The sequence below is a fragment of the Antechinus flavipes genome, chromosome 2, assembly GCF_016432865.1.
Source record: "Antechinus flavipes isolate AdamAnt ecotype Samford, QLD, Australia chromosome 2, AdamAnt_v2, whole genome shotgun sequence".
Classification (NCBI taxonomy): Eukaryota; Metazoa; Chordata; class Mammalia; order Dasyuromorphia; family Dasyuridae; genus Antechinus; species Antechinus flavipes.
This window is the reverse complement of record NC_067399.1, coordinates 571499083-571512181: the sequence shown is the minus strand read 5'-3', so window position 1 is coordinate 571512181 and position 13099 is coordinate 571499083. Positions and strand designations below refer to the sequence as shown.

The following is a 13099-nucleotide window of genomic DNA, read 5'->3' as shown; positions in this document are numbered from 1 at the left end:
CATTTTGTTTTATCACCTTTTTATTTTAGTTGGCAGTATACCTATTTTCTCCTATTTTCAAGATTTCTGCCTTTTGTCCTAATGTTGGCTTTGTTTATTTCTTTGGCTTTCAATTTGATAAAGAATGCACATCTGGTTTATTAATCCTCTAGGTCTCTTTTTTCACTAATGCATATTTTTAAGGATAAATTTTTCCTCTGAAAGCTTTAGCTACATCCCTGAAGTTTTAGTACATTATGTCCTTGTTTTTGTCTTTCATACAATTATTAATTGTTTCTATCATTTGTTCTCACAATTTGACTCACTAATTATGTATTTCATTGGTAAGTTTCTGTTTGGCTCTTTGGTTTGGCTGAGAATTAATCACAGACTCTCAGAGTTGAATACAGAAAAAATACATCTCATCCCACTTTTACCAAATATGAAAATCAGTTCTGTAAAATATCTGACCCATGGTTGTCCAGATTATGCTTGAATATTCTCAGGGACAGGAAGCTCACTTACCTATGAAACAACCCACTTCAATAACACTTACAAAGGATGTACTGCATGTAAGGCACTATGCTAGGTAATGACAGATAAAAGACAAAAAGGAAATGGCACTCATGGAACTGATTTCTTCTCTTTGGTGTTATAAGAAGTCTACTCTCTCTCATATGATAATTCTTTAGATATTCAAAGATAATTATTATAGCTCTCCTAAGTTTTCTTTTTCCCTCCTGGATCAATGCCTTGTCCTGGGGAAGGCTCTTATATAACTCAATGAAACGATGAGCTATGCTGTGCAGGGTTACTGAAAAAAGGTCATAGTGAAGAATTCTGACAAAAGGTAATCCACGTGAGAAGAAAATGGCAAACCACTTCACTATCTTTGCCAAGAAAACTCCATGGATAGCATTAAAATAACAAAAGAGATGACATCAGAAGATAAACCCCTCAGGTCAGAAGGTGTCCAATATATTAGTGAGGAAGAGTGAATGATACCTACATTCAACTCTGGAAAGAATGAAGAGGCTGGGCCAAAATCAAAAGTAAACTCAGCTGTAGATGTGTCTGGTAAAGAAAGGAAAACCTAATGCTCTAAAGATCAATATTGTATGGGAACCCAGAATATAAAATTTATGAAGCAAAGTAAACTGGATGTGGTAAAGAAGGAGATGAAAAAGTTAGACATGGATATTTTTGGATGTTAGTGAATTCAAATGGACAGGACTGGGTGAATTTAATTCATATACTATTGTCTGCATCCCTTAAATCCCTTAAAAGAAATAGAATCAACAAAAAGGTGGGAAAAGCAGCACTGGGATATAATTAAAAAATGATAGAATGATATCTTTTTGAATCAAAGGCAAACAATTCAATATCACAGTAATATAACTTTATGCTTCAACCTCTGATGCCAAAGAGACCAAAATTAATCACTTATATGAAGAATTATAATAACACCCCCACCAAGAAGATGTCACGTACATCATTAGAGTTTGGAAGGCGAAAGGAGGAAATCAAAAGATAACTGGATAACATTCAAGTTTTGTCAGGATAGCTCATTGGCTATAGCAAATTCTTTTTCTATAATTGAAAATGCAACTTTACATATGGACATCACCAAATGGTGAATACCAAAATCAGGTTGATTATATATTTTTCCGCTAAAGCTGGAGAAGCTCTGTACAGTAAGTTAAAACAAGATCATGAGTTTCTTGTTCAAAAAATTCCTAAAGTAGGAAAAAACCATCAAACCATTATATGCATGACCTAAATAACATCCCTTATAAAATAAAAGTGATGACTAGATTCACAAGATTAGATCTGATAGCTAGAGAGCCTGAAGAACTATGTTCAAAAGTTTACAATATTGTAAAGCAATAAAAAATATATCAAGGAAAAAGAACAAGAAGGCAAAATGGCTTTCTAATGAGGCTTTACAAATAGTGGAGGTAAAAAGGAAAGAGAAAGGAAAAGAGAAAAGGGAAAGATATACCCAACTGAATGCAGAATTCCCAGAATACTAAAGAGATAAAAAAACAAACAAACAAACAAACAAAAAAAAAAAACTTTTTTATCTCTGGCCTTCTCAAACCAGAAACTAGAGTAGTGACCTTAGTCCCTCTGGGTGCCAGGTCCCAACCCTTCCCCCGCTGCCACTAACAAGTCCTTGAGACTATTCAGGATCCTTTTTTCTCAAAATGGAGACCATTGTTTGATGTAGCCCATTCTTGTCAAGAATACCCCAAACATTTTGCCAGAAGGCTGGCAAATCTCTGCTCTTCTATATCCAGAATTGCCCCTAAATGATAGAAACTGGATCCAAACCTGCTTCTTGGACAATGACCACTTCACCAACTCATTTCCAGCAAGTAAAAGAAACACCTCCAGCAGATGAGGACAAAACTTCCAAAACTGTGGTCCAGCATGCTGGTAGTTCTCAGCAGACTGCTGGTGGATCCCAACTTCCCTCTGGGCCCCTATCCTCTGCTGTGAGTCAGGGAATTGCCAATAAATGTCCTTTCCTGACTGCTCAAATGAACTGAGGAACCAACAATGTCTTCCATAAGAACAGTTTAGAACTATAAGAGGATGTACAGGAAATGCAGTCTGTAAGGAAAGAAGTGGCTCAAAACTCCAATTAATCCTACTGTGATTAATCTCAAAATGTATAGAGAAGACCAGAGTAGTTTGCTAAAGAATTTTCAGGATCTCATGCAAAAGCAAATACCAGAAAGGTTATCCCATCTCCTTCAAGACAACCTGCCAAAATCTGTTTCCACTTTTCAGTGTGATTGTTTCTTTAAGAAAAAAAAATTGATGAGAAAAAAAAGTGATCATACTTACCGAATATTTAAAACTGTGAATTGGAGGGCACACATATTCCCAATGGCAAATGACTACATGGACTCTCTTGTTACTAAAAAGCAGGTGTCTGAATGGTGTAGCAATGACTACCTAGGAATGAATCATCATCCTTGGGTGGATGGGGCAGTCATGGAAACATTAAAACAACATGATGCTGGAGCAGATGGTACTAGAAATATTTCTGGAACTAGTAAGTTTCATGTTGATTTAGAACAAGAATTGGCTGACCTCTATGGGAAAGATGCAGCATTACTGTTTTCATCCTGCTTTGTTGCTTATGACTCCACCCTCTTCACTTTGGCCAAGATGATGCCAGAATGTGAAATTTATTCTGATTCTGGGAACCATGCTTCCATGATCCAAGGAATTTGTAACAGTAGAGTGCCAAAGTATATACTTCATCATAATGTAAGCCACCTCAGAAAGCTGCTAAAGAAATCAGACCCATCCATTCCTAAGATTGATGCATTTGAAACTGATCATTCAATAGATGGAGTAGTGTGTCTACTGGAAGAACTGTATGATGTGGCCCATGAATATGGGATCATTACTTTTATGGATGAACTCCATGTGGTAGGATTGTGTTCTAGAAAGAGAGAAAAGAAAGTTTTACTAAATGAGCAATGCAAGAGAGAAGAACTGGGAGGAACATTGTACATAATTGTTTCTTTCTTTCTCTTTCTTTCTTTCTTTCTTTCTTTCTTTCTTTCTTTCTTTCTTTCTTTCTTTCTTTCTTTCTCTTTCTTTCTTTCTTTCTTTCTTTCTTTCTTTCTTTCTTTCTTTTTCCTTCTTTCCTTCTTTCACTTATTCCTCCCTCCCTTCCTCTTTTCCTTTATTCCTCCCTCCTTCTCTCCCTCTCTCCCTCCCTCTTTCCTTCTCTCCCTTCCTTCCTTCATTCCTTCCTTGCTTCCTTTCTTCCCTCCCTCCCTCCCTTTCTCTTTCCTTCCTTCCTTCCTTCCTTCCTTCCTTCCTTCCTTCCTTCCTTCCTTCCTTCCTTCCTTCCTTCCTTCCTTTCTTTCTTTCTTTCTTTCTTTCTTTCTTTCTTTCTTTCTTTTCTTTCTTTCTTTCTTTCTTTTCTTTCTTTTTCTTTCTTTCTTTCTTTCTCTTTTCTCTCTTTCTCTTTTCTCTCTTTCTCTCTTTCTTTCTCTCTTTCTTTTTTCTCTTTCTTTTTCTTTCTTTTCTTCTTTCTCTTCCACAAAATGACTTATATGAAAATGTTTTACATGATTGTACAGATAATTTATATCAAATTGCTTACCATCTCAGTGAGGGGAGAAGGAGAGTGGAATATACTTGAAACTCAAAACTTAAAAAAAAGGATGTTAATTGTTTTTACATGTAATTGCAGAAAATGAAAATATTAAAAATGAGTTGGCCAAAAAAATGTGCAATGCAAAGAAATAGAAAAATACAATAGAATGAAAATGAGATCTTTTTGAAAAAATTAGAGATATCAAGGGAATATTTCTTGCAAAAATGATCTGATAAGAGATGAGAATTGTAGAGACTTAACAAAAGTATAATAGATTAAGAAGAGGTGGCAAGAATATACAGCAAAATTATACCAGAATTTAACATCACCAATAACCACAATGGTGAGAATACTGAGCTAAATCCAGATGTCCTAGTGAATGAAGTCAAGTGAGCCTTAGAAAACATTGGTAAGAATAAGGTTAGAGGAGGTAATGGAATTACAGCTAAGACATTTAAAATTTCCAAAATACTAATGCTGTTAAAGGACAGTACTTAATGTTTTAGGAAATTTGGAAAACTGGGTTAGAAAAGATCAGCTTATATCCTAATCCTAAAGAAGGGCAATGCTAACAAATGTTCAAATTGCCAAATAATTGTGCTTACTTCATATGCCAACAAGGTTATGCATAAGATTCTGCAAGCTAGCCATATATATATATATATATGTATATATACATACATATACATATACATATATATGTATATATATATATATAATTTTATAATAAGTTTATATTGACAGATTCCATCCAGGGTAGTTTTTTTTTTTTTTTACAACATTATCCCTTGCACTCACTTCTATTCCGATTTTTCCCCTCCCTCCCTCCACCCCCTCCCCCAGATGGCAAGCAGTCCTTTACATGTTGAATAGGTTACAGTATATCCTAGATACAATATATGTTTGCAGAACCGAACAGTTCTCTTGTTGCACAGGGAGAATTGGATTCAGAAGGTAAAAATAACCCAGGAAGAAAAACAAAAATGCAGATAGTTCACATTCGTTTCCCAGTGTTCTTTCTTTGGGTGTAGCTGCTTCTGTCCATCATTTATCAATTGAAACTGAGTTAGGTCTCTTTGTCAAAGAAATCTACTTCCATCAGAATACATCCTCATACAATATCGTTGTTGAAGTGTATAATGATCTCCTGGTTCTGCTCATTTCACTTAGCATCAGTTCATGTAAGTCTCTCCAAGCCTCTCTGTATTCATCCTGCTGGTCATTTCTTACAGAACAATAATATTCCATAACATTCATATACCACAATTTACCCAGCCATTCTCCAATTGATGAGCATCCATTCAATTTCCAGTTTCTAGCCACTACAAACAGGGCTGCCACAAACATTCGTGCACATACAGGTCCTTTTCCCTTCTTTAGTATTTCTTTGGGATATAAGCCCAGAAGTAACACTGCTGGATCAAAGGGTATGCACAGTTTGATAACTTTTTGGGCATAATTCCAGATTGCTCTCCAGAATGGTTGGATTCGTTCACAACTCCACCAACAATGCATCAGTGTCCCGTATCCCCTCCAACATTCATCATTATTTTTTCCTGTCATCTTAGCCAATCTGATAGGTGTGTAGTGGTATCTCAGAGTTGTCTTAATTTCAAGCTAGCCTTTAGTAGTATGTAAACCAAGAATTACTAGAATGTTTTTGAAGCGTCTGAGGAAGTAGAGACTGAATTGCCAACATTTGTTGAATTATAGAGAAAGTAAAAGAGTTCCAGAAAAACATATATTATTGCTTTATTGACTGTCCTAAAGCCTTTGACTGTGTGAATCACAACAAAATGTGGTAAGTCCATAGAGAGATGTGTGGTGTATCAGAGAACCTTATTTGTCTCCTGAGAAACCTGTATGCAGATCAAGAAGCAAAAGTTATACCAAAAAAGGAACAATTGATTGGCTTAAAATTTTGGAAAGTACTACAACAATGTTGTATATTGCCATCTTGTTTATTTAACTTATATGCAGAATACATCATGGAAAATGCCACTATTAATTAATCAATTAGGAGGTTGTTAGGAGAAATAACAATCTGCTATGCAGACAATAATACTCTGATGATAGAAAATGAAGAAGAATTAAGAAGATTCTTGATGAGGGTGAAAAAGGAGAATGTAAAATTTGGCTTCAAGCTTAATATTAAAAGAGAACAAAAGTCTAGGATCTTGTCAACTGGTCCCATCATTTCCTGCCAAATAGAGGGAGAAGAAATGGAGGCAATATGTCAGATTTTATCCTCCTAAGCTAAAAAAAAAATTGAAGACAGGAACTGTAGCCTTGAAATTAAAAGATACTTGCCCCTTGGAAGGAAAGCTATTGACAAATCTGGACATCATACTAAAAAGCAGACACATCATCTTGCCAATAAAGGTCCAATGGCTTTTATAGTAGTAATGTATAGCTGTGACATTTGAACTAGAAGGAAGGTTGAGTGATGCATATTGGATACTTTTAAATTGTAGTATTGGAGAAGTCTTTTGAGATAGCAAAGCTAATTAGCTAATATTTAAAGAAATTAATTCAGACTGTTCATCAGAATGACCAATATTGAAGCTAAAGCTTAAATACTTTGGTCACATAGTAAGAAGAACAGACTCATTGGAAAAAGACTTTGATATTGGGATGAAGATGTTCTCAAAAGGAGAAATATGAGATGGATACTTAGTTTCATAGAAGCAATGGTCATCATCCATGATTATGAAGAAGTCATGAAGAGGTGGATACAACTGAATGGACAACAAGATTTCTCTTCTCCAAACTAATCTAACCATTCTTACTTGATTCATTTTAAGCATCAAATATTTCATTAAAGGGATAAAACCCAATAACTCTGCTACAACTACAAAAAATATTCAGGGGAATTAGCTGTTGTTCCTGAAGGCAGTTCCCCAAGAGAGTTTCTAAGCATTTTTGAAGAAACATATTGCTTTGAAGGAAGCAACATTCATTTGAATGTAGACTAGAACAATGGGACTAAAACTGTACAAGGTTATTGAGAATAATGTTATAGAGCACAATGAAGGAAATTTTGTACTATTACTTTTTTTAAAAAAATGATTATATTTAGATGCCAGAAAATCCATATGCAGAATAATACAGAATTCTCCACAGATTTAATGAAAAGTCAAATTGTATAGATTGCAGTGAAGGTTCATGATCTCCAGTGAATAATGGGCAGAATTTTAAAACTTTTTCTGGGCACACAAATACCTCTTACTGTTTTTTTCATATAGATATGTTCTTATATGTTTGTATCACTCAGAACCAAAGAAAACATAATTGATTTTAAAAAATTATAATTTTAATGATATAGTGAACTCTCAATGAAGAAACTACCTCATAACCTTCATCTATTTGAGACTTAAGACTTGAGAGTTGCCTAGGATACATATTGAGAGGGAAAGTGATTTCACTAGGGTCACACTGTATGTGTCAAAGGTGAGACTGAAACTCTGCTCTTCTTAATTCTGAGTTTAGCTCTTTCTCTACTCTATGAACCATGCTGTATATGTGTATGAAATAAATAAGTAAATAACTGTTAACATTTATTTGTCACTTAAATGTTTGCAAAGTATTTTACATATATATATGTATATATATATACATTTTGTATATACAATTTGAACTTCACAATCACTTTATAAAATAAATATTATTTTCTCATTTTATGTGAGGAAACAATTCCAGACTTCAATGACTTGCCCCAGCCCACAAAGCTACAAAGTGAGTTAGGCAAAGTTTGAATTTAAGTCTTTCTAACTCAAATTCCAGTACTCTAGTCATCATATCATCTACTTGCTTTAAATATATTATAGCATGGCATATCCCTTTAATAAAATGAGTTATAACCAACTACTCATTTTCTTAGAGTTCTGCAGTCCTATCAATTGTGTGGCAAGGAAATAGTCCTAATAATAACTCTTTCTTTTATGTCATCTTCTAATATTTCATTATGGTCATTTTGACTTGAATACTATGCTTGTAGAGTCCAGCTTTGATCAAAGTTAGGTTCAGCCATGTCTCCTTGAAGATCTGCTTAACTAAGATGGGAGAGAACATCAAGTGATGAATTCTTTCTGTTGTAGCAACTCATAAAATATATCTACTGACAGCCCTGAAGTCAGGAGGACCCGAGTTCAAATATGGCCTCAGACACTTAACATTTCCTAGCTGTGTGACCCTGGGCAAGTCACTTAACCCCAATTGCCACCCCCCCCCCCCCCCCAAAAAAAAAAAAAGAAAAGAAACATATCTACTCAGGCATGGAAGGACCACGAACTAAACTGGGGGAAGAAGTATTCATTCTGATAAAATTTGAGTTCCATCAAAGCATAAAGAGCATTATGGTAAAATAAACAAAAAACTACCCAAACTTTATATTATTTGATATCCATAGAAATCTTATGAAGTAGTATTGCTAAAATTATCATTCCTATTTTTTAAAAAGTCACTTTCATTTTACAGGAATGTAGCTGGGGTTTTAGATAGGTTGACATATTTCCATAATATTGTTATAGAATTCAAAACATATGTTGCTGTACTTTGGACAAACTTCACAGTACTGCTGGAAACCTACTTTAAGTAGCTGAGTAGTCAAGAATCTCTGACCACAGCTGTCCTGCCTCCCTTCCCTTCATCTTGTGTGCATATGTATGTCTGTATATAATTTTTCCTTTTCTCGTGTCCTGTCTTCTCTCTTCTTTGTATTATAAACTGTTTTTATTTTCTTCTAATTTTTCTTCATTTTTCTTAAATTCTTGTCCAGTCCTCAACTTTAATGATTAATTTTTTTTTTTTTAATTAGTGGATTTGGGGCAGCTAGATGGTGCAGTGGAGAGAGCACCAGCCCTGAAGTCAAGAGCACCCGAGTTCAAATCTGGTCTTAGACTCTAATTGCTTCCTAGCTGTGTGACCCTGGGCAAGTCACTTAACTGCAATCACTTCAGAAAAAAAAATAGTGGAATTATGTAATCCAGTTCAATAGTTCTAAGATGACTATGGGAAAATATTGTTGCCTGGATGTGTCTAATTGAAATCTAATTCAGTTTTCTTTAGCTATAATACATGAGAATTTTATAGCTGTGGGATTAAAATATATTTTTTCTCTTGATGCTACATGAATTGTGAACCTTAAAGCTTGTCATTCATATACATTCTTTACAATTTTATATATAGTCAAGGTTTAATCAGTTTTTTATGTTAGTGAATGAATGAATGTAATCCCATTTTACATTAAACTATATCTCCATGAAAATGTTGAAAAGCTTGCTAAGAAGAGAAAAATTCTACTCCTTTTGTTGACTCAACTCATGTTTGATGGATTTTCTTCTTCTTCCCTGGGTGTATTGACCTGTTGTCTTGATATCACGTAGAGGCAAGCATAATTACCATTTTGTCTCAGTCCAATTTTTTTTAGAACACAACCTTCTCCAAAATCAATGCAAAGTGAATCAATTAGAAGATAGAGTAGAATTTTTCACTTATACTTGAAAGCTATTGGTTTCACAATAATAACTTGCATTTATGTAAAGTTTTACATGCTTTAATCATCATATTTGCACCTTACTGCAATCCTGTGAGGCAGGTACAGATGAAGAAACTGAGTTTCAGAAAGATGAAGGCACTTGACCATGGTCACAAAACCAGTAAGTAACATAGTTGCTGTTGAATTCCAGTTTTTCCTAGCTCCAAATTCAATATTCTATACTCTCTATGTTGGAAGCAGCAAGGTGGAATAGAAGCTGGGTCTGGAGTCCCTGTCAAATTACTTTATCTCTTAGTCTCAGTTTCTTCATCTGTAAAGTGGGCATAATAACTATTTATAAGGTTTTTCTTAGAATCAAATGAGACAGACTATGTAATGTGAATTGCGAATTACAAAGTTCTCCCCCCCTCCCCTTTTTTATTATAGCTTTTTATTTACAAGATATATGCATAGGTAATTCTTCAGCATTGATAATCGCAAAACCTTTTGTTCCAATTTTTCTCCTCCTTCCCCCACCCCCTCCACCAGATGGCAGGTTGACCAATTCATGTAAAATATGTTAAAGTATAAGTTAAATACAATGTATATATATCCATGCAATTATTTTGCTATACAAAAAGAATCGGGCTTTGAAATAGTATACAATTAACCTGTGAAGGAAATCAAAAATGCAGGCAGACAAAAATAGAGGGATTGGGAATTCTATGTAGTGGTTCACAGTCATCTCCCAGAGTTTTTTCCTGGGTGTAGCTGGTTCAGTTCATTGCTGCTCTATTGGAACTGATTTGGTTTATCTCATTGATGAAGATGGCCAAGTCCATCAGAATTGATCATCATATAGTATTGTTGTTGAAGTATATAATGATCTCCTGGTCCTGCTCATTTCACTCAGCATCAGTTCATGCAAGTCTCTCTAGGCCTTTCTGAAATCATCCTGCTGGTCATTTTTTACAGAATGATAATATTCCATAATATTCATATACCACAATTTATTCGGCCATTCTCCAGTTGATGGGCATCCACTCTTTTTCCAGTTTCTGGACACTACAAGGAGGATTGCCACAAACATTCTTGCACATTTCCCTTCTTTAAAATCTCTTCTGGATATGAGCCCAGTAGAAACTACAAAGTTCTATGCAAATGTCAACTATTATTATTATTTCTATTATTGTAACTAAACCCTACTGTTTGTATTCCTGTTTGCAAAATAGCTACTTTGTGAGTGTCCCAAATGAACAACCACAGATTATTATTGTCTTTTTGTGCCAAGGAAATGATTTGCCTAGTGCTCAGTGGATGAGATTTAAATGATTTGGATTCGGAGCTCCTTTAGTCTCCTGGTCTAGTGACTAGTCACTAGGACTCCTAGGGGAGAGCGAGAAACGACACTTAGTATTTATTTATAGGCAGTGATTTTGGGAGAGTTTGTGGTAGACTGAATAATCAGCATCATTATTAAATGACAACTTAGCAGAGAAAACCATAGGCCAAACATAGATTGTCAAAAATTTACGTCTTTAGAATTTGGTAGACTACTTAAATCTGGTTTTCATATTCCTATAGATAATAATTTTCTGCTTTAGTATTGGTATTATTCTTCTTTCTCCCACATATGAAATTGACTCAATTCTAAGTGTTTGTTCACATATTAGTTAATTTATTCATGTATGAGTTGATTGATTAGTTAGGGAAATTTTTGTCTCTAAAACCTACATTCATCTATCCATTTATTTATTTACTTCATAAACATTTATTTATTTTTAATAATATTTTTCTCCAATTATATGTTAAAATAATTTTAATACATTTTAAAAAGTTTTGGTCTTCAAATTCTATCCCTCCTTTTTTCCTCTTGCTACTCCTTCTCTGATATGATAAGCAATCTGATATAGTTTGTACATATGCAATCATGTAAAATATTTCCATATAGTTTGCACAAAAAGACTTGAATAACAATAGTGTTATGGGCCAGATTCTGTATTTGAAATAAGGATTCTTACAAGGTGCTAAATGGAATTAATAAGACAATGGTTATCTAGTTTAGCATGGTGATTAGTAGTTCTCTAAATTCAGTATGATTGATTTAATCTTACAACAAATAATGGTTTCCTAGTGATATAATGATTGGTTTATACTCAGTGTAAAGAATATAAAGCTGGAACAAACTCAGCCAGGGTGGGACGCAGAAACAGATTCATTCCATTGTCCACCTTTGTGGTGGCTGGAGGTTGAAGGACAAGCCCAGGGACTCAAAGCCAGATTCATTCGCTTCATCTCACACTACTGTGGTGGCTGGCTTCCTGCACTTCCCACACTGAGACCAAGTCTGGTCTGAAAGATTCTCCAGAAAGCTGTCCTGGCCCTCAGGCAAGGAAACTAGATTGTGAAGGAGATAATAAAGAATTTGGACTTTAATATCTGTCTATTCTTGTGGTGATTACTGAAATGAAGGCTGCTCACAAGACCTCCAGAAAACCAAATAAGAACACTACACAACTGCAAAAAAATGAAAGACAAAAAAGTGAAAAGATATTCTCCAGTCTAATTTCAGATAACATCAGTTCTTCTTTCAGCATGTTTCACCATGAATTCTTTGGGATTGTCTAGGATCATTGTATACTTGAGGATAACTAAATCCTTCACAGTACTTCATCATACAATATCAGTGATTTCCTGGTTCTGTTCACTTTACTTTGCATCAATTCATATAAGTCTTTCCAGGTGTTTTTTTTTTTTTTCTCTGAAATCATGCTTCTCATTTCTTATAGCATAATAATATTCCATCCCAACCATATGCCACAACTTATTCAGCCATACCCCAATTGATGGGCATTCCCTCAGTTTCCAATTCTTAGTCATTGGCAATTGTACAAGTAAGTCCTTTTCCTTCCCACCCCATTCTTTAAAAATCTCTTTGCAATATAGACCTAGTAGTGGTATTGCTAGATCAAATAAGATATACAGTTTTATAGTCCTTTGGAAATAATTTGGAAATAGTAATTTAACTAACAATGCATTAATATCTGAATTTTCCCACATTCCCTCCAACATTTATCATTGTTCCTTGTTCTCCCCCCTTTCCCTCCACATTAGCCAATCTGGTAATTTTAAAGTAGCATCTGAGAGTTGTTTCAATTTACCTTTCTTTAATCCTTAGTGATTAGAGAATTTTGATTTCTTTTTCTGAAAACTGCCTTTCATATCCTTTGACCATTTATCAATTGGGGAATAGCTTGTATTCTTACAAATTTGACTCTGTTCTCCATATATTTGAGAAATTAGATTTCTATCAGAGATATTTGCTGCAATTACTTTCCCCTCAGTTTTCTGAGGATAAGAAAAAGATCATGAGATTATTGATTTGAAAGATAAAAGGTTCCTTAGAGGATCATATATGCCAATGTCCTCATTCAACAAATGAAAGATTTAGGGCTCAGAAAGGATTAGTGAATGGTTTGAGGTCATGCAAGTTGAAAGTGTCAGATTTGGGATTTGTC

At 34.5% G+C, this 13099-nt stretch overlaps 1 pseudogene; it reads left to right on the top strand.

The window, feature by feature from the left end:
* The first annotated feature begins 1773 nt into the window (after positions 1 to 1773).
* LOC127546913 (5-aminolevulinate synthase, non-specific, mitochondrial-like) lies at positions 1774 to 11937 on the top strand (annotated as a pseudogene).
* The last annotated feature ends 1162 nt before the right edge of the window (positions 11938 to 13099 follow it).